The 22720-nt window shown below is 44.5% G+C and overlaps 1 long non-coding RNA gene across 1 annotated transcript in view; it reads left to right on the forward strand.

The window, feature by feature from the left end:
* Window positions 1–15152, forward strand: part of LOC144781772 (uncharacterized) — a 104992-nt gene extending 89840 nt beyond the window's left edge. Inside the window, exon 3 of the long non-coding RNA XR_013601066.1 lies at window positions 13598–15152. This is a non-coding gene — a long non-coding RNA (uncharacterized LOC144781772). The remainder of the gene's footprint in view (window positions 1–13597) is intronic.
* Window positions 15153–22720: the final 7568 nt, after the last annotated feature.

Genomic DNA, 22720 nt, shown 5'->3' on the forward strand with positions numbered 1-22720 from the left:
ATCTTCATAATCTTGTGCCACTATGCCCTGAATATGTTAGTTTCTTGAACATTTATTTCACTATTCACCACTTCAAAATCTTCCAGGATCTTTTGCCCTCTGTTTGTAACTCTAAGGCCATTCACATTCCATATTAAGATATTAACTGCAAGGTCCCTCCCCCTAGCAAGGGCTCTATTTGTCGTAGCCCTTATTATCTTCCAAATCACCCTAGAACCCAGGGGCCTATTAGCAACAAATAGCGATAAATATCGCTAAATGCGCTTAGCGCTTTTTTTTATCGCCGCCTATCGCCGGATATTATCGCAGAGATAACGTGCTATTAGCAATGTTTATCTCTAAAGCGATGAAATATCCAGCAATAGCGGCTCAATACATGAATATCGCTGGAAATCCAGCAATATTCAGGCATTATCGCTAATGGGGACTTAACCTGAATATCCACCTCCCATTGGATATACAGGTTAAGTCATGGTCTAAGCAGGCGTTAGGTCTGGCGATATTCGCGCTTAGCGGAAATGTTTTAATCGCTTCGCCTGCCTTGCTTTTAGGCGATAGCTGTGTTAGCGACTGCTTTCAGTTGCTAACAGGATGGGTACTCCCACTTTGCATGTCATTAGCGATAAATATCGCTGACATGCAAAGCGGGCCCCAAACCTGTAGCTATCGCCTATAAGCTGTCGCTAACTGCTGTTAGCTACAGCTTGCTAATAGGGCGATAAAAATATCGCCGCTTTAGCGGGAAAAAGTCCCGCTAAAGCGGTGATATCACCCTTGCTAATATGCCACCCAGCTCCTCCTAAAATTTCACACAATGGACAATTCTTTTTATTCTTTTTTTCCCATATGCTCCCTCACCTAGTGCAAAACTAACAAACACAGATTCCAGTGAACCCCCTCACCTCCCTCCCACCCTCCCCTGGAGAACCCTCCCTGTCTTCTTTGAGCAGATCATAGATTGCCCTTTTCGAGAACCCGTCTCTCTAGGCATCCATTTTTAAACTTTTTTTTGTTGTTGCGCTTTGATTTGATTTATAAGATTTCCCATCTCCTTAGCGTCTCTTATATTATACATTTGATTTCTCTCCAAGACCTTTAGAGAAGCTGTGACACATACCTGGTCTGTCGCCTCCAGGGCCCTAAGTCCCTGTATGTATTGCCCCAGTTCCCATTGCCTATCTTGTGTAGCTCTTAATGTTTCCAAACGAATTCGTAATGACCGCTCCCTTTTGGTGTAGGCACCAGCTTTGAGTGCCTCATTTAAAATATTTTCTTTTAGGGCATAAGTCTTGAATTGACTAAAATTTTTGTGCGTTTTTCCTCATTTTTCCTTTTTTAAAAGGGTCTCGATGTACCCTTTCTATGTCTTCTTCTAGCACTGTTTCCTCTAAATAGGGGATAGATTCGTTCAATAACTTAATCACAAAGCTCTTAACATTTTTACCTTCCATTCCACCTGAACATTTAAGATCCCAATATTATTCCTTCTTGCGTTATTTTCTAAGGTCTCAATTTTGTCTCTTAGGTCCTTCTCATTGATTTTTGCAGTCTGTATTTCGTCCTGGCTAGCTTCTACTTCTCTATCAAGTTCATCTAGGGAGGTTACTACCACTGATACCTGATCCTTTAAAGTGTTAATTTTTCCTTCAAGTGTCTCGCACTTCCCATGTAGTTTTTCTTGATGCTTCTCAGATTTAGCAAAGTTTACCCTCATCTCTGCGATTAAGGTTTCAATCAATTTCCCCACTACTGGGTGCTCTGTTTGTCTTTGTGACTGAGGTTGTTGTGCCTCATCTTGCAGTTCTCATTGTGGTGCTTCTGGCTGTAGTGGTAGTGCAGCCTCTGGTTTCACCAAAGCTAGAATTTGAAATTTGTTACTAGCGACAACCCGTCCTCCTGTCGAAATTTCATAATTTTTATGCATGTCTGCGCCAGTCGTTGTGTTAGTTCTGTGCTCTTTCTGCAAGCCCCTGACAGGTGTGTTTGAAAAATCCTGTTCAATCAATCAATCAATCATAACATTTGTAAAGCGCACTACTCACCCGGAAGGGTCTCAAGGCGCTTGGGGGGAGGGGTCTGCTATTGCTCGAACAGCCAGGTCTTGAGTTGTCTCCTGAAGGCGAGATGGTCCTGGGTCAGCCGAAGGTGGATGGGGAGGGAGTTCCATGTCTTGGCCGCCAGGTAGGAGAAGGATCTGCCTCCAGCGTTGGCTCTTCGGATGCGTGGTACGGCGGCGAGGGCGAGGCTAGTAGAACGTAGCTGGCGGGTGGGCGTGTAGAAGGTCAGGCGGTCGTTGAGGTACTTGGGGCCCAGGTCGTGGAGAGACTTGTGTGCGTGGGTGAGGAGCCTGAACGTGATCCTCTTGCTGACGGGGAGCCAGTGCAGGTCCCTCAGGTGGCCGGAGATGTGGCTGCGTCGGGGGATGTCCAGGATGAGTCGGGCGGAGGCGTTCTGGATGCGTTGGAGTCTTTTCTGTAGCTTGGCTGTGGTTCCGGCGTAGAGGGTGTTTCCGTAGTCCAGTCGGCTGGTGACGAGTGCCTGGGTGACCGTCTTCCTGGTTTCGGTCGGGATCCAGCGGAAGATCTTGCGGAGCATGCGTAGGGTGTTGAAGCACGATGAGGAGACGGCGTTGACTTGTCTGGTCATCGAGAGGGAGGGGTCCAGGATGAAGCCCAGGTTGCGTGCGTGGTCTGTTGGCTTGGGAGTGGTGCCCAGGGCGGGGGGCCACCAGGAGTCGTCCCAGGCGGAGGGCGATGATCCCAGGATGAGGACTTCCGTCTTGTCTGAGTTCAGTTTCAGGCGGCTGTTCTTCATCCATTCGGCGACGTCTTTCATCCCTTCGTGTAGGCTAGTTCTGGCGGTGTCGGGGTCTCTGGTGAGGGAGAGGATCAGCTGTGTGTCGTCGGCGTAGGAGATGATGTTGAGGTTGTGCTGGCGTGCGATGGCTGCAAGAGGTCTCATGTAGACGTTGAAGAAGGTGGGGCTGAGTGATGATCCTTGCGGGACGCCACAGATGACTTCGGTGGCCTCGGATCGGAACGGGGGGAGGCGGACTCTCTGTGTTCTTCCGGCGAGGAACGAGGTGATCCACTCCAGTGCCTTGTAAATGTAAATGTAAATGTAAATGTACAGGAATTTATATAGCGCAAAATCACCAAGCGGTTTCTAAGCGCTTGCTTAGGGAACCCGTCCTGGTATTCCCCTGTGAGATAACCCCGGCAGGGTATCTGCAAGGTGAAAGCCAGGCATCCCGCCGCGAGGGGCCGTTGTGGAGATTAAGCAAGCTATTGCCCAGAGTCGCAGAGTGTGAACCCGTGAATCGAGTAGGCACCGGAGCGAGAATTGTCGAGTCCATGGACATTTTTTTAGGACTCAAGACCCCGCCGAGCCGGGAATTGAACCCTGGTCCCGGGCTGACCTCTGCTTCCAGGTCCGCCTCCTCTAACCAGTGAGCCACACTTCTCCACCGCCTTCTCTTGGATACTGATGTTGCTTAGGCGTTGAACTAGGGTGCGGTGGCAGACAGTGTCGAACGCTGCAGAGAGGTCCAGGAGGATGAGTGCCTCTGTTTCCCCGTTGTCGAGCAGGGCTCGGGTGTCGTCGGTGGCTGCGATGAGGGCGGTCTCGGTGCTGTGGTTGGCTCTGAAACCGGACTGCGATGGGTAGAGGGATCCGTTCGTCTCGAGGAAGGCGGCAAGCTGTCTGTTGATGGTCTTCTCGATGACTTTGGCAGGAAAAGGGAGGAGCGAGATGGGGCGGAAGTTCTTGAGGTCGGTGGGGTCCGCTGTTGGTTTCTTCAGTAGGGCGCTGAGCTCGGCATGCTTCCAGCTCTCCGGGAAGGTGGCGGTGTTGAAGGAGGTGTTGATGATGTTCCGGAGTTGGGGTGCGATGGTGGATTCGGCCTTGTTGAAGACGTGGTGGGGGCAGGGGTCAGTTGGAGATCCGGAGTGGATGGTGCTCATCGTGCGGGCTATGTCTTCTGTGGTCACCGTGGTCCAGGTGCGGAGGGTGGCGGTGGGGGGCGTTGGTTCAACGGTAGGGTGCGTGGATGGTGCGTCGAAGCTGTTGTGGATGTCGGCGATCTTGCGGTGGAAGAACGAGGCGAGAGAGTCGCAGAGATCTTGTGAAGGAGTGATGTCGTTGTTGCCTGTGCTGGGGTTGGAGAACTCCTTGACGATGTTGAAGAGTTCCTTGCTGTCGTGGGCGTTGTTGTCCAGTCGTTCCTTCAGAGATTTCTTCTTGGTGGTGCGGATAAGCTGGTGGTGCTTGCGGGTGGCGTGTTTGAGGGCGGTTATGTTGTCTGTGGTCTGGTCGCGGAGCCAGGCTTTCTCGAGGGTGCGGCAGTTCTTCTTGGAGTCCTTGAGTTCGTCGGTGAACCAGGAGGCCTTCTTGCTTCTGGGTCTGCTGGGAGGGTTCTTTAGTGGTGCGAGGTCGTCGGCGCAGGCGGTCAGCCACTGCGTGAAGTTGCGGGCTGCTTCGTTGGGGTCCGTTGTGCTGGCGGGTGGGTTCTGGCTGAGGGAGGTGGTGAGCTGCCCGGCGGTGATCTTGCTCCAGCTCCTGTGAGGAACCTGTTGCGGGTGGTGGTGGGTCGTGGTTCTTCTGAAGCTGAAGTGGACGCAGCTGTGGTCGGTCCAGTGGAGTCCGGTGGCGTGGCTGAAGGTGATGTGCTTGCTGGAAGAGAAGACGGGATCAAGCGTGTGGCCGGTGTAGTGGGTGGGGGTGTTGACCAGTTGCTTGAGTCCGAGGTTGGCGAGGTTGTCCAGCAAGGCAGCCGTGCTGCGGTCCTTGTTGTTCTCCAGGTGGAAGTTGAGGTCCCCTAGGAGGATGTAGTCAGCGGAGGGGAGGCCGTGCGGGCTGATGAAGTCCGTGATGTCGTCGCTGAATTGTGTGCGTGGTCCCGGGGGTCTGTAGACGAGGGTGCCTCTGAGCGTCGTCTTTGGGTCGGCACATATCTGGAAATGGAGGTGCTCTGCGGCGGAGAAGGTGTCGTTGGAGTCGGTCGTGATGCGGATTGTGTTCTTGTGTACGATGGCGATGCCTCCACCGGTCTGGTTGATGCGGTCCCTCCGGGTGAACTTGTATCCGTCTGGGATGGCGATGGCGATGTCGGGTGCAGAGGAGGCGTTCATCCAGGTTTCCGTGAGGAAGGCGACGTCTGGTGAAGTTGTGTCGAGCAGGTTCCAGAGTTCGATGGCGTGTCTGTGGATGGAGCGGGTGTTGAGCAGGATGCACTTGAGGTGGGTCTTGCTGTTGCTTGGCTTGGCGGGTGCGGTGCAGGTTCGGAGGCAGGTGAACTTGCATGCCTTGCAGGTGAAGGGTCCGTGGAAGCGTGTCGGGGTGGCCCAGCAGCAGGCGGGGTTCTGGCCGGCATTGAGTGCGATGAGGGTGGTGGCGTTGTAGGTCTGTCGGGTGGTCTCGCATCGGCGGTGGCCAGGGGTCCTGGCACTGGGCACGGTCCAGGCACAGATGTGTGCAGGCGGGCTTGCCTTTGGCGCGCCTTCGGCGCACAATCGGCGCGCCCTCTGCACGTTCGCGTGGGCGTCATAAGTGAGGAGCCGGGAGGGAGGAGCAGCTGGGTGGCGGCGAATGGGCAGGAGGGGGGCGGGGCCGCAGGGAGTCAGCGGCGGGAAAAAGAGGTCAGAGGGCGGCTCAGCGGCGGCTGGGTCGTCCGAGGAGCGAGGAAAAACGGAGGCAAAAAGAGGAAAATCAAACGAAGGGCAAAAAAACACAAGGCAAGGCAAGGCGAGCAAAACGAGGCAGAAGCAGTGGTGTGTGGGGGCGACCTCGCCTGGTTACAGGCTCGGCGGTCGCTGTTTGGGTTGGACTTTGAAAAAAGAACCCAGGGAGGGTGTAATCTTAACTTTTTTTCCTGCTTGATTGCCTTGTACTGGTATAGAGGGTATTTCGAAGATCTGACTTGGCCACTTCTGTTTTCCCAAATGGTTATTAATTACAGGCACAATAACAGGGCTTCTGCATGTATTTTCTTGTGCAATATTACCCGCAGTAAATTCCTATTTCACAAACAGTGACTAATCCCCATTTACAGGTATAGTCCTGGTCTAATTCTTGTGAGGACGTGTGTTTTCTACCCTTTTTTCTTCAGCAATGGTTGACAGGGCTGTAGGGGCCTGTATGTTTTTCCTACCTCCTCCCTGGCCGCTTACCGGATTCATACACGTATTGCTGGCTTTTGCAACCCCCCCTCCACAGAGCTCCTGGTGTCAGGCTTGTAAATTTCACAGCTGCCTGCAGGACCCCAGAAGGAGACCTGGGCGGCAACTCACCGGCCCAACTCCAGATCTGTTGCTGCCTTCACCCACACACAACTGCCGTGACTACGCAGCCAGAGGAACTCTCTCGAAGTCCTAGCCACTCGATTCCAATCCTGCATGGGGTGTGCCTGTTTTGGTAAGTTCTCAACCCAATTATAGGTTACAGGTATGTATTTGTCTACTCATCCTATTGAAACCCTGGAGAAAGCGTGCATACGGATTTTTTGCGAGTCTGCCTAGAGAGTTCGGGAGCTCCCGACCAGACCTATTTGCCGGCCACCATATAATCCTGTGCAGAGACATTAACTTGCTAACAGATCCTAAAGAGAATACGTTTCCCTCCTGGAAAACATCCAACGTACCTAAAATGAGGATGTGGTTGAAAAGATATATGGAACACCTGGGGTTGGTGGATGTTTTGAAAAGTAAAGGGAATAAGGAGTGGATAAAGGATTAAGCTAAAATGTTTAAAGGTGGAGCATATACCTGCTCACTTGTCTGATCACTTGGAAGTCTGCATGACAATAATAACGGAAAAAACTCACGCAACTCCTAGGTGGACGTTAGATTGCACTATTCTTTTAGAGCAGCAGGCTGTGGATAAGCTGAAGTTGGAGACAGAGGAATATTTTTTAATAAATAAAATTGGAGCCCTTACTCAGACAGATTGGGATGCATATAAGGGACATTGACTAGTCTGGCTGCCTTTAAAAACAGGAATGCTAAAATCAAATTCAAGCAATTAGAAGCTAAAATCCAAGAGCTGCATAGGGAACTGGAGCATGTTGAAATAATGCAAGAGAAAGTAGAGGAAGTAAAAGAGAAGAAGAAAGACCTGGTGAATATCTTAGAGGCTTAAGTTAGAAGCAAATGGGAAGCAAGTAAGCTTCCTCATTACAAATATGGGGAAGAAAGCGGGAAACTCTTGGCCTGGAAGCTAAAGACTGAGCAAAATAGAAATAAGATTTGGGCTATTCGAAGGGAGTACCAACTTAATATTAAGACAGATGATCTAGAGATTGAGGAAACCTTCACTAACTTCTTCCAAAAAGCTTACTCAGAGGACGTAGAGGTCTCAAAAGAGCAAATTAATTGTTATTTGAAGAATTTAGATATCCCAATCCTACAACATGAATATAGAGACAAACTTAATTGTGGAATAACAGTGCAGGGAGTGATAGATGTGATAAAGAAACTAAAAAAAGGGAAAGCAGCCGGTCTAGACGCACTTCCAAACGAGTTCTATATGTCCCTAAAGGAAGTACGGGCCCCTATTCTAACTAACATGCTGAATGCAGTCTTTCTAGAGTGACAAAATTTACTAAAATCATGGAATGAAGCAACCATAAGTGTAAGGATGAAACCAGGGAAGGATTAGAAGTGCTGTGAGTCATACACATCAATATTGCTATTAAACAGCGATTATAAAATATATACTCAGATACTGGCTAGATGGCTGGGAAAGGTGATAGGTCACTTGCTACATGGGTACCAGAAAGGTTTTATTAGAGGAAGACAATTGCACAAACTGACCCTCAAACTGATTAGGGCAAAAGATGTAGCCACTCATGAAAAAATGCCCCTGTCAGGGTTCACTTTTGACGCAACTAAAGCTTTTGATAGGGTTAATTGGCTTTTTCTGCATAAAGTCATTAATCATTATAAACTAGGCGAGGAATTCTCAAAGGCAGTGAAGTCCATGTATTAAAAAACAATCACTAAGATACTGGTAAATGGTAACCTCACAGAGGAGATACACATTTTAAAGAGGCCCCCCGTCAAGGATGCACACTATTACTGTTGCTTTTCATTATATATATTGAACCCCTAGCCAATGTAATTAGAGCTACTAGAGAGATCATTCACTTCCATTTCCAGGGATGACAGAAAAAAGTGGCTCTGTACTCAGATGATTTAATGATTTTCACAAGTAACTTAATTGTTCATTCCCAAGTATAACAGACATCTTGGAAATATTTGGTGAAGTATCAGGATATCAAGTTAATCAACAAAAAACTGAAATTATGGAGTGAACTCCCCTAACTAGAATCCCCTAGTAAAGGACAAGATAAGGTACTTAGGAGTTTTGATGTAGAAAGACATTAATCCGTTAGCTCAAGCAAATTTTAACATGAGGATGACGGAGACGAGTAAACTATTAAAAATGTCGAGTGGTTTACCACTATCATTCGTGGGGAGATCTAATGCTCTAAAAATTACAAAACTACCAAACTTTACTTACATCTTTAGTACCATACCTCTAGAATTCCGGATTGGCTGAAAAAACTGTAAAGAGTGCTGAACAGTTTTATCTGGGCCTTAAGAGGAGCGAGAATATCATGGTAGAAGCTAGGAAGGAAAAAAGAACGAGGGGAAATTGCTGGTCGGAATTTTTATCAATACTATCAGGCATTCCAGTTTAAAAATGGTAGGCCATTACTTATGAAACACCCTGCTTATGCACCATATCAACAAGCAATGATAGAAGGAAGTTTCTTTCTTTATAAGTTTGGTCACCCTAAATACCTGATGATCTAAATGAAGATAATCTGCTTGTAATTGAGGTATCAATTTAGGAGAACTTTCAAAAAAACCAAAGTACAGTACTTACGCCCCAATATGGGACTGAACAGGAACTCTACAATGCCTGAGAGATAAACAATCAATTTGATATAAGAACCCTATGGGTGGTACCTTCTTGTCTCAGAGTGGTGCCATACTTAGGAGTGCTCAAGGTTCCTCTGCAGAGGACGAGATTAGGTGTGATACGCAGCTCACACTCAGTAACCTTGATCACGCTTGAGCGCGGCACCTCTGCACTATCTCAGAGGGCACCATGATTTACAGTCTTAGGTTGGACAGCCAACACAAGACAAGTAGGTACAACTCATAGGGCACTTGTATCAACACAATTGTGGGGTTGGAAGATTCACCCATCATTTTTGTCCCGAAGAAGCGCCACGGATCCTTTTGACCTACAGTGACATGAAACATGTTGACCAGTGTTTGACCCTAATTGCGGGCATGAGTGACAAGTCACTACGGTACTTTAGTACCCCATTATTAGCACTAACCTATAAAGGTTTTTAAATCTGACGGGAATCAAGATATTAAAAGTTTCAGTGATGTCCCTAACCAGTTTTAATTCACATCACAGCACACCCAACACCACCCCGCATAGACTTATGGAAATTATGGAGTGAACTCCCCTAACTAGAATCCCCTAGTAAAGGACAAGATAAGGTACTTAGGAGTTTTGATGTTGAAAGTCATTAATGAGATAGCTCAAGCAAATTTTAACATGAGGATGACGGAGACGAGTAAACTATTAAAAGTGTGGAGTGGTTTACCACTATCATTCGTGGGGAGATCTAATGCTCTAAAAATTACAAAACTACAAAACTTTACTTACATCTTTAGTACCATACCTCTAGAATTCAAATCGGATTGGCTGAAAAAACTGTAAAGAGTGCTCAACAGTTTTATCTGGGCCTTAAGAGGAGCGAGAATATCATGGGATAAGCTAGGAAGGAAAAAAGAACAAGGGGAAATTGCTGGTCGGAATTTTTATCAATACTATCAGGCATTCCAGTTTAAAAATGGTAGGCCATTACTTATGAAACACCCTGCTTATGCACCATATCAACAAGCAATGATAGAAGGAAGTTTATTTCTTTATAAGTTTGGTCACCCTAAATACCTGATGATCTGAATGAAGATAATCTGCTTGTAATTGTGGTATCAAATTAGGAGAGCTTTAAAAAAAAACAAAGTACAGTACCTACGCCCCAATATGGGACTGAACAGGAATTCTACAATGCCTGAGAGATAAACGATCAATTTGATATAAGAACCCTATGGGTGGTACCTTCTTGTCTCAGAGTGGTGCCATACTTGGGAGTGCTCAAGGTTCCTCTGCAGAGGACGAGATTAGGTGTGATGCGCAGCTCACACTCAGTAACCTTGATCACGCTTGAGCGCGGCACCTCTGCACTATCTCAGAGGGCACCATGATTTACAGTCTTAGGTTGGACAGCCAACACAAGACAAGTAGGTACAACTCATAGGGCACTTGTATCAACATAATTGTGGGGTAGGAAGATTCACCCATCATTTTTGTCCTGAAGAAGCGCCTCGGATCCTTTTGACCTACAGTGACATGAAACATGTTGACCAGTGTTTGACCCTAATTGCGGGCATGAGTGACAAGTCACTACGGTACTTTAGTACCCCATTATTAGCACTAACCTAGAAAGGTTTTTAAATCTGATGGGGAATCAAGATATTAAAAGTTTCAGTGATGTCCCTAACCAGTTTTAATTCACATCACAGCACACCCAACACCACCCCGCATAGACTTTTATTGTACTCATCACACGGCAATAAAAATAAAAGATCTCCACCAAAGTGACCCTTCCGGGGACCAGTAGGGCATTGTAGTGCCGGGTGAAGGGGAGCAACCGCCCTATGATAAAGCATGACATCCCTCTGGATGTTTGAGGACAACATGAAATAGTCTTCTTGACTGCCACTCTTAAATGTGTCTCACCTTGATTAAACCTCCTCTTGTTCTCCTTTCCTAACTAGGAACAGTGACCTCAAGTTTTTGCCTTTATCTTAAGCCACGAGCACTGGACCTCCTTCCATCTCCTAGTCCCCTCTCTTATCTTTTGACAGAGTGTGCTGATTTTACACCAGACAAAGTAAGGTGGGAGAGGACCTCATCCTAGGAAGTGTGTTGCTTTTTGTTGATGGGTCTTCTTTCATAGATAAGGAGTCTGTGGTAAGACATTCATGAGTAGCAGTTGTAAGGGGTGAACGGGGATTATCTGATACATTACAAATTATCAGCCAGATTTCACTACGTTCTCACTTTTCAGCACAGACGGCCGAATTAATGGCCATTATTGAAGCATTGCAGCTAGCTGAGGGACTAAAGGTCACTATTTATTTATTTTCAGCCTACGTCACTACCACTGTACATTCCAGCATTCACAGATGGGAAAGGAGGATATTTCTTAAATCTGATAGATTTCCTGTGATGCGTAAAGATTTATTGGCACAATTAAGACAAGCTTTGACACTTCCATCTAAAGTTGCAGTGTTAAAGTGCTCAATGCACACCTATCAGCAAGGCCTTATCTCCAGAGCTAAAGCTCTTGCCGATTGGGCAGCAATTAAGTAGCTAAAGCATCCACAAATTATAGTCAATGTGATGAACATATATTAGATATGATGACAAGCAGGCAACAGGACGCTACAGAATTTTCACCCCCATATAACAAGACAACTAAATTACATTTGCTTGAATTGCAGGAACAAGTATTACCTCATGAAACATGTTCTATTTATAGGCAAGAAAGTACAAGCAAGCCAATAATGCAACAAGCTCTGTTGTATAGAGCAACTACACCTTCCAGCACACACTGCAAAAGAGTATCTTCTTGCTACATTACAGGCAGATTGATTTATTTTACAACTATCTGAATGATCACTATGTACATTGCAGAATGTCCTACATGTCAACAGTATAGCCCCAAGTTGACCTTAAAGGTGGTCACCTAAACAATACTACGCCCAACAGGTCCATTAAAAAATGTATACTTAGGTTTTGTCGACATGATAGAAAGCTGTAGCAATTTCAGGCATCTTATAGTAGCTGTTTGTCTATTCTCACAATGGATTGAGGCTGGACCTTGTGCACATAATGTTGATAAAGTAGCAGTTTTCTGATAAGAGAGCTGATACCAAGACGGTGCATGGCAGAAGTGATTCGCTCTGAAAATGGACCTCATTTTGTCAATGAAGTCTTTCTACACATTTGCACCACCTTAGGAATAAAACATATACTAACATCTGTTTATCACCTCCAAATTAATGGAATAGTGGAGCGCCTGAATGGTCTCCTTAGGAATAAAATAAGCAAACTATGTGATACTCTGCAAAAGAAATAATTGTACTGCCTGTCACTGGTTTTGCATGCACTCAGAAATCAACTAGGAAGCGATCACCATTTAACACCACATCAAATAGTGACAGGACGTCCCATTCCCACACCTTTAATGATAACGAGGCAAAAGATGCCCATACGACAACTGAAGATTTAGAGGATGAAATGAGTTGTTATTTGCTCGACTTCATGAAATCTGTCAAGCTCTTCTCTAAACAGATATTGCGAATGGAGAAGACTACCTCAGCCTAGCAGACCAGTCTGATACCCGTTGGCAAGAACGTTTATGTGTGGAATTTCATCTGGCAATGAAAGGATCCCAAATACCAGAGTCCCTTCTCAGTAACAATGAGTACTACCACTGCAGTAAAGGTGGATGGCAGGACACCAGGGATCCACATGAAAGATGTAGGACTTGTTCCCGTCTTGCCTAAAGCACTTCTACAGACAGATCAAGAGAGGGAAGCGAGGCACAAGAGTAGCAATGTCTCCCTTCAAAGCAGAAGTGGAGTATTTTTTCAACTCTACTAGCGGACAGTTATGTATTGATGCTTTAGTTTTATTCTTATGTCTTTTAATGCTGGCAGCTACTTTGAAATGGTATTTTACTTCATGTATGGGATTATGTAATAATTTTACACGCTTTCAGCGAGCAGTATCTGAACCCAAATATATATCTCATGGTAATCATGCTCACTTATTTGATACTATGTGGTACGAACACACGACAGAGATAGGTATGCAGACTGCTAATACTTCTAGTTTTGTTTGCCCTTCGATTCTACACACCACTGACTCCGATAGGTTACACACGTCCAAGAAGATACTGCCAAATATTACCATGTGTCTGTTACATCTTTGCCTATGTAGAATATGAGCGCAGATGCAACCACTACAGGCCAGACAGGAAACATTCCTAGTATACATCACATAATATCAGAATGAGTTAATAGATGTAATGAATGTCCTAACAGACCGCAAGGTGTTAGTAATGAAGCTAGATGCATAGGCCCATACAGGGATTATAAGGTACAATGGTGAAACTTGGAAAGCTAAGATATTGCAGCAGAGATTTCTAGGGGTATCCTACACTTTTCTGCAAGAATTATTATGAAACACCCAGGCCTCACGATTGTCACGAAAGGCCATATTTCCGAGTAAATGGGTCAGTAGACATTCATTGTCCTTGGCACCATGGAGCAACATGTGGGTGCAGGGCCCTATTTCTATGGAAGGGAAACCAGTCTGATAATAAAATACAACAGAAGTGTCAGGCAGTGTGGGATGAGAATATATCTAGACTAACTTGAGTAGAAATCCTACAACTCTTTGAGCAGCTAGAAAACTCATTCTTTTTTCTTTGTGTTTCAAGGAAAATGGAACAGTCCCTGTAGGGAAGAACATCAATTGCATTGTCACAGCATACAACCCTGACATGCAATGGGGCAACTCCAGCCTGATGGATTTCTACTGGAGATGTTTGAGTGACTATATGCAGCTTCCTTCAGGATGGCAAGGACTGTTCTCACCGTGCACACTTCCTCACTGGTGATTCCAGGTACTGATAATTCCGAAGTGCATGACCATCCCATAAGGTGTCCAAACAACCTTGCTACACCATCGTTCGAGGAAGAGAGCTGCAGAGCATTATTGTACTACAGCCCTAGAGGAGCACAGGCTGCTTAACGATGTAAAAATCTTCCTCCTATTGTTAGTTCAAGCAAAAGCAACTGCACGTTGGCTCTAGATAACCCGTTGGGAAGTAATGAAGGCCATCAACACCACTGAAAGCGGCTTCAATGCAATCAAAGAAGAACTTCGAGCCAAGAGAGTAATGATTATGCAGCACAGATATGTTTTAGACTTAATGACAGCTCTGGAAGGAGGCGTATGTTCCAATATTCAACCAGCTGTTGCACATATATACCAGTCAATGATGTTCACCAAAGCTATGAAAGCTCTACATACCTTACATAAGAAGATGGTGGACAAGGGAGGTTCTCCCATTGAATGGCTTGCAAGGTGGGTCACGGGTACCATCCTGGATGTCAGGACTATTTAAGGCCCTGTTGCCTGTTGTTGTGATATTGCTCGTGATAATCTGTCTCGTGCAGATAGTGATAGGATATTGTAAAAGGGTTAGTCAGAAGTTAGGGGGAATGTTCATTGCTTGATTAGTCAATAAAGTGCAGGATGTCGAGAAGAATGTATACACAGTAATGACTCTAGGTGAAAGGGAAAGTGAGAAAGTCTGTTGAAAAATCAACTAAAGGGGGACATTTTAAAAATTAATGTAGAAACTGAAGAAGGCCTACTCATGTCAATGAAAGCACCCACAAAAAAAACATGTACAGATGTATGTGTTAAAGGAGAAATACAGGCCTAAGCTGTCTTTGGTGGCAGAATAAAAAAAGGAGCACAGATGGAGTCTGGACCCGGGGGGAGGGAAGTAGATAAGAGCTTTAGTAGAAAAGAGGAATAATATGCGGCACAGTAGAAATGGAAGGTCACAGGCCCGCGTTGCAAGAATATGTTTCTGAGAAAATATTCAGAAAAGGCAGAACAGAGGCGCATAATAGGTGGGAGGCTAGGCTTTGCCAAGCAGTATTGTTAGGCTTCAGGCAAGAGGCAAATCAAGGACACCGATAGTGTAGTGGTGATGTAAAGCGTAACTAATAATAACATGGGCACCTGAGTCACATTTAGTAAACACATGATTAGCTGTTTTTGCAGAAGTATAACCTAGTGATAATACTGTTGTGCTTGAACAGAAATTTATTTAATATTGAAATGTGTGACGTATTCATGGTTAAAGTGTATAAACGAAACTGTCTACCCATTGTAAGGTGAAGCTCAGGTTCCAGTTTCACGGAGCTGAGTGACCTTCCGCACAGGCGCTTGCTATTTAAATACATACTGTACTATATTGCCAACAGAAGTTGTGTCATCTTTTTCTTTCGTCAGGTAACCCATTTTGATGAAATAAGAGGATAAGGAATGGGATATAGCTGAATTAAGAGCTTTCTTCCTAAATAAGATCTCTCTGGTCGCATCACAATTGGCCTATCTCACTCTTTCACGTGTGTTTTTGCTTGTAATGGCTACTTATGGGCTACAGCCCTGTAATGGCTGCTCATTTTCAGAGTCATAGGTCAGTCGGGTGATTTCACTTTTGCTTCCTGCAAAGTTCTAAGGTATGTGTTCTAGGGCCTAGCTAGACTTTGGAAGTCATCTGAAAGCTAGCAGGTTTATTAATCTCCGGGTGATATTTGCAGACATATTGAGCTGCCATGCTACCTGACACTTGTAATCTTAGCAAAATGACAATAAGTGAAGACCAAGCAGTTTAATAATATTTACACAAAACAAGATGTACGATAATCATAAAGGTTATTGAATGTAATCTAAGTATTCACTCACTTTTATTATTTATTGTGGGAAACCCTGCAATCGATCGTATCTGCCACAGTTATCTCAAGACTAGACTATGGCAATGCCTTATATCTTGGCCTGTCGCAGAAGCTGTTGAGGAAGCTGCAGGTGGTACAGAACGACGCAGCAAGGCTGATCTACTCCGTGCCCAGAAATTCGCACGCAACCCCTCTGCTCCAGAAGCTGCACTGGCTACCTGTGAAATTCAGAGTTCAGTTTAAGTGTCTCTGTGTGGCCCATAAAGCACTCTTTGGGAAAGCCCCAGAGTACATTAGGCAACGTCTGAAGAGATATGTTCCTGGTAGATCCCTGCGCTCAGGTAAAACTTCCAATCTGATCCAACCCAGATTTAAACTAAAAACCAGAGGGGGCAGGGCCCTGTCCGTGATTCTCCCACAACTGTGGAATGAGCTTCCGGCCACTCTGAAGGAAGAATCACAGCTACTACCCTTCAGGAAAAAACTGAAAACTCACCTATTCAGAAAGGCAATGACTCCGGCTTAATTGGGGGACAGCTGAAGGCTCGGGGTAACAGGTATGCTATGTTCTTCTGTTAAGCGCTTAGAGACCGGCGGTGATAGGCGCTATACAAATAATCTATAACATAACATAACAAAAACCTCTTTAAACACACATTTAAAATGATACAATGATGGCATTTAAACATTATCAAATATACATACAAAACTATTACAACGGGTATAAAGGATTCACATAACCATAAATACATTACACCGAACGACCACATACAAATTCATTCCATATAGCTTGCTTTCTAAAAATCCTTGTTAAAAACCACCCAAAAATTGATGAAACATATAAGATTATGAGCCCCTCACTCAAATATATCATACAGCCAAGGCAAACAAATTTTAAAAGTAGAAATTTGGTCAACAAATGTATCGTTCGCACTCATGCACAATACCTGCACATTTAATGAAGAGCACAGAGTCCCACAGTCTTTACATTGTATCCTAGGAGTTGCATACTACATGGTCCAAAACTGAGATCTTCCTCACAATAAAAACTTCACTAGGGCATCTGATAATGTTGCCTAATACCATGGATACCCAAATACTTTCTACATAACTTGTGCCTCACCCTTGAAGCATTGTACAAATATTTAGTCACTGCACACACAAGTCATTCAGTATTGCCAGTTTTTAAAATCTTCAGTGCTACCTCAATATTCTGCATGCCTAGATTCTCGCAGATGAGTAGTAGCCAAGATCTCCTAATACCGACAAAACTGGACAAAAATACATGAAGTGGGTAACCGACTCACATGAAGAAGTACAGGTTTGGCAAAATGATGATGCTTGCATCACTGGGCACCACTTACCTTGGAATGTTCAGGTAAAATACTGTACATCAATTTTTAAAATATTGTTCTTGCTTCAGGGAGCTTGATCTTGCCAAAAATAATTTCAAAGCTCAGCGTGCACTTTATGTCAAAATATATTTCTGTCAAACTTCCTGCCCGTGAAGCCATATAAATGTACAGCCAATACTTTGGTTTTAGTCGTTCGCTAACTTCTTTCTCTAAGTCTCATGAGGGACCATATATATAGATATATATATATATATATATATCTATATATATAGTCCCTCACTTTATATATTATAGTTAGGCTCATGTTTCACTCGCACAAAGTTGATTAAATTCAGCAGTTATAGTTAGCTGAGCTAACTATACCTTATTCCCCCGCAATGAACAGCTTATGACCTCACACATTACATCACTCATGATACGCTCAGTAACATCACTCATGACATCTCAAATGATGTCACTGATGACATCATCCACAGAATCAGTCACACATACCCATTTACACCCCAGTGCAACATCCCATACACCCACTCTCACACAACCACTCACATACTCCTTCACAGGCCCACACAATCGCTCACACACCCACTCACTAATCTATTGACCCACTTACACATCAACTCACCCATACATCCAATAAAGCAATCAGTAACTCACATGTATAGCCACTCATGCATCTACTCACTGACCAATACAGCCACCCACACATCTAGTCATACAGACATACAAACACTTACACAATCAATCATACACCCATACAGCCACTCACACACTGAATCCAGGTTCTGCCCGTGCTGGTAAGAGCGGTCGGGCCGGGTTGGGGGGATTCAACAGACGACCATGAGAGAAAATTCAATACATAGTTTTCCCTGATTGTCGTCTGTTGAAATCCCCCCTACCCAGCCCCACTGCTCTTACCTGCATGGGCTACTGCTGACTAAATTGCTTATCCATATAGCTACTCATACACCTACTCGCTCACCCATACAGTCACTCACACACCACTCACACCCATACAGTTAAACACCCATTCACTTACTTATACATGTACTAATACATGCACTCACCTATACAGTGACTGACACAAGCACCTACTTTCTCATACAACCGCTCTCACACTCACTTACTCACCCATTCAGCCACTCACATACCCACTTACCCATAAACCCACTTGCACACCCTTTTATGCAGACATACACATACTCATTTACCGTCTGTCACACATACATATACTTATATACCTGTTCAGTCACAATTTCAGCCGCTCATGTACCATCTCATTCACCATTTACAGCTACTGACATTCCGCCCACTCAGCCATACAGCCACTCATTCACCCTTACAGCCATTTACACACCCACTCACTTACTCATCCATAGAGATAAAGCGACAAAGCCACTCATTACTAATATATTTAAAGACTCTCACTCACCCATACAAAAACGACACACCAACGCACTCATGTATACAGTCTGCCACATATCCACTCAGTCAGTCAGTCAAGATTTGCTTTATTTGGTTAAAATTTAAAACCATCAAAGCGCAGTACAAAATTTCATTGGATAAAAGATACATTACATACAACTATAGAATGTAAATAACACGTTACGAATAACATATTTTGTAATTAATGCAAAGACCATATGAATCGCATAACACCATCATGAGAAAATACTTGGAGTCCAAATAAATAATTAAAAACATTTATCACCCGTTGAGCATTCCTTGTAAAATCCCCTAATTCATTGGTTAAATATCACAACATTAATTTCCCTCTTCCAAAAAGTCACTATAAAGACAAAGGTGGGGAATAGATGCCACAGTCTCTACACATATTTCTTCGTCTAATAGCCCCCGTGATGTAACTAGCTACCCCAAAGCACACCAACGGGGACCCCAGGCATTGCAAATATGTCAGGGCTAGCCTAACTTGCTCAAAATTACAGCCCTTTAACAGTGGCAATATAAATTTCTTACGTAATAAAATGTAGAAATCGAAGAAAAAGACCACGTGTAAAGCATTCTGCTCTGAAAAATTATCACAAGGGCAGGGCCCCAAAGACCCCTCCTTAGAAAAACCTTTTGGGAAAGATAATAGCCATGGGAGCATGTTATACGTGAATCTTGTCAATATAAACAAATGGTATGGCTTGTTTATATAGGTCAAGTATGGCTGGATTTCTCTTCCTGAACTCAGCATTACAAAACTCCTGACTGAGGGTTTGACCAATTCCTCTTCTTCCTTCATTAACATTGCCCTTTTAAGAAACTGGGATTTTATGGCTTTAATAGCCGCCTTACTTAGAGCCCTAGGATTTGAGAACAAATCAGGGCTGCCCAGAATATCCATTTGGGTTTTAATGTATCGTAACCATGGAATGTCAAGGGCTCTGTCTAGGGACATACAGTCTTGGATTATCAGTTGGTTTAGGTTAGGCGATTGCTGCTCCCAGATTCTTAGCCAGCCTAATATTGGGGCCACAGCAATTTAGTCTAAAATATAGCCAACACCCACATCCTCATGTATATTAAAAGTAGCTGCAGATGTTGGGAGCGACAACAGCTTCCGTAAAAAGATGTTTTCTGCTACTTGAATTTCACTAGCATCTGTGTAGCCCCAGACCTCACTCCCATATAATGCCATTGGGACACACTTAGCATTATATATTTTCATATCCACTCATTGTTTTATACACCACTTACAAACCCACTAAGTCACCCATACAGACACTCCCATAGCCATGTATCTTAGTATATATGCTTGACACCCAGTTTATTTTAGGAAATAGTTACAATTACTAGGTGATGCTATCAGTGATGTCATTTCAGATGTTATAAGGGATGCCATGAGGGATGTCACTAACTATGTCATGAGTCATGTCATATGTGATGTCATAAGCAGTGAATTGCTGGGGCGTAAGTTATAGTTACCCCAGCTCACTATAATTGCTACATTTCTCAGATTTTGTACAAGTGTAATGTCAGCCTAACTATAACGTCCTTGTAACCTTTGGCTTTTTTCAGTGAATTTTGAATGTTTTTTTTCAGTTTTCATTTATTCTATTACCTAACTATAACGTCCTTGTAACCTTTGTTCTTTTTTAGGATTATGCTGCTGCCCTGCACAAGCTATTTTTAAAACAAACTGACTATTTTAAGGAATTGTGCTATTGTATTGAATATGATGTATTTTAAAAAATGTACTTCTTCAACTTGGTTACTTCCTGCTTAGACGCCCCCAGGGGCATCCAATCACAGAGGGCGGGAGGAGGAGTTAAGGCTGCAACCAACTATTTAATGCCAGTGGCAGCGCGGGAGCGCAGCAGACGCGTGCAGCGGGCGCGCAAAGACAATCCTGTCTGTGATGGTCCCGACCAGGGGCCAGCTACTATGCTCAACTTTTAACTTACACCGCGTCAGAACTAAAGGTGTTACATTCTGAAAACTACCCTTTCAATCCCCCCATTGGCCTTAGGCTGATCATGAAAACTAGGGTTTCCTTTCCAAAACTTGATCATTCCCCCTACGAAGCAGGAAACCCCCGGAGACAGGATAAATATAGACCATTGGTACTAACAATCAGATATCTAAACACACGCTCTCTGGCAAAAATAACCTAGATATATTTCACCTAATGGACTCAACTAAGCCAGATGTCCTTTTATTAACCGAAACTTGTCTCTCACAGGAGCCCACCCCCAATATTTTGGCTGCCCTCCCCAACAACTACTACATCTTCCAGGCAAATCACCCAGCTGGAAAAATTGGTAGAAGGGTAACTTCCATAATACGGCAGGAATTGAAATTCACCACACTAACCATGTTAGACAAAACCTCTGTAGATAACCTAGTTATTAAATTGGACTTGGTCATGGCGTGCTTAATTTGTGTACTGCAATATAGGGCCCTTCAGAACATGCCCCTTTCCCCCCAAACATTGGGTGAGCAGGAAGCCCATTTAATAATCAACCATGCAAAAATGTTGTTGATTGGCGATTTCAACTATTGAGCCAATGATGCATTGGGCGGTCCCCACTCCGCAGAGTTGACCGATCTACTTAATGGGTTGAACTGTACTCAAAATGTATCATCTCCCACACACATCAAAGGACACACACTTGATCAGTCTGGACATCCAATGTTGCAGTGTCCGCACTGACAGTGTTCCCTTGCACATGGTCTGATCACTTCTTAATAAAGTTTGCAATCATCAACATAATAACAGACAAACCCCAGTCAAAGGAGGGTTCATGGCAAGGAATTGGAATAGCATCAAAATAAATGCCTTTTGTAGTTCACTGGCGAACTCAGTCCCCATTAATCAGCCTTCCATTAACCAAAGAAAGGAAAGCATCTCAGCTTGGTTAACAGTAGCTAGCAACATACATGCCTCCCTCAGGACAAGAAAATCAGCCAGGCGTCATTTGGCTCAGAGATGGTTCTCTATAGATCTAAAAACTCAAAAACTAGCCCTGTGCCAAAGTGAAAGGAAATGGAGATGTAACTCTACTTCCCTGACAAAAAAGGGACCTATCTAGTTCAACTTAAGGAATACAAAAAATCCATTCTAACAACCAGGCCACTTATTTCTCTTCAAAGATCCTGAGCTTCACTTATCGATCAAGGAAATATTCACAATTGTCAATGAACTGTCCAACCCTGACAGATTCACAATAAAACCCATACTTTCCCAAGCGCTTTGCAATTCCCTGAATACCTTCTTTATTGACAAAATTATCACGATTAAAGCCAGTATTCCTGCCAGCCGTGCCTTTGAGTCACTACCATCGATGCAGAGAAACCCCTGTTCCCTTCATCAATTTCCGGCAATAGGTAGAGAAGCGTTTCTGGACCTTCTGGCCAAAGTTAAATCTGGATCCCCTACTGATAGCTGTCCACCTCATATCTAAAAAGAAGCTTTTTCTGTATGCCCTGAGCCTGCCCTCTCTCTTCTGAACGAGTCATTGACACAGGGTTGTGTACCTAGACCTTTAAAAAAAGCGATCATAGTCCCCCTTCTAGAAATCCCTAGGGCCGACCCCATGACCCCGATTACCTACCACCCTATCTCCTTGCTTTCCTACCTAGCCAAGGTACTGGAATCACACGTGGCAAAATGCCTATGCTACTTCATTGAACAGTCTGAATACCTTGATCCCCACCAAGCAGGGTTTCACCCTTCCCATTCAACGGAGGCAGTAATACTGACCGTGCCAGACAAGTTTTGGAAGGAAGCTAATAAGGGCCCTTCCCAGGCCCTGGTGCTGTTGGATCTTTCTGCAGCATTTGACACGGTTGACCATGGCATCTTAGTGGACCGTGTCAGGGATGCAGGACTTCAGGGCTCGGCTCTCAGCTGGATTTCGTTTTTCCTGGAAGACTGTTCCCAGTCTGTTTGCCTATCCCACTTTACCACGCCTAATATGAAATCAAATCAATGTGCAGAGTACCACAGGGATCCTCATTATCCCTGCACTTGTCCAACCTGTACCTACTCCCATTGATCCTGTCCTTGAGAGAAAGAAAGGTGAGCACATTTAACTATGCAGACGACCTGCAATTAATATTCACCATTGATAACACGCCCGACTCCATGTCGTAATTCCAAGCCACCATGCGACACATCCATAATTGGATGAACTGCAACCACTTGAAATTAAACCCGGACAAGAACAAACTGATCCTGACAGGGGGCACTCAGAATCTGTGAAGCTCACACTTCTGGCCAGCCCA

Source organism: Lissotriton helveticus, chromosome 9 (genome assembly GCF_964261635.1).
Source record: "Lissotriton helveticus chromosome 9, aLisHel1.1, whole genome shotgun sequence".
NCBI classification, from domain to species: Eukaryota; Metazoa; Chordata; class Amphibia; order Caudata; family Salamandridae; genus Lissotriton; species Lissotriton helveticus.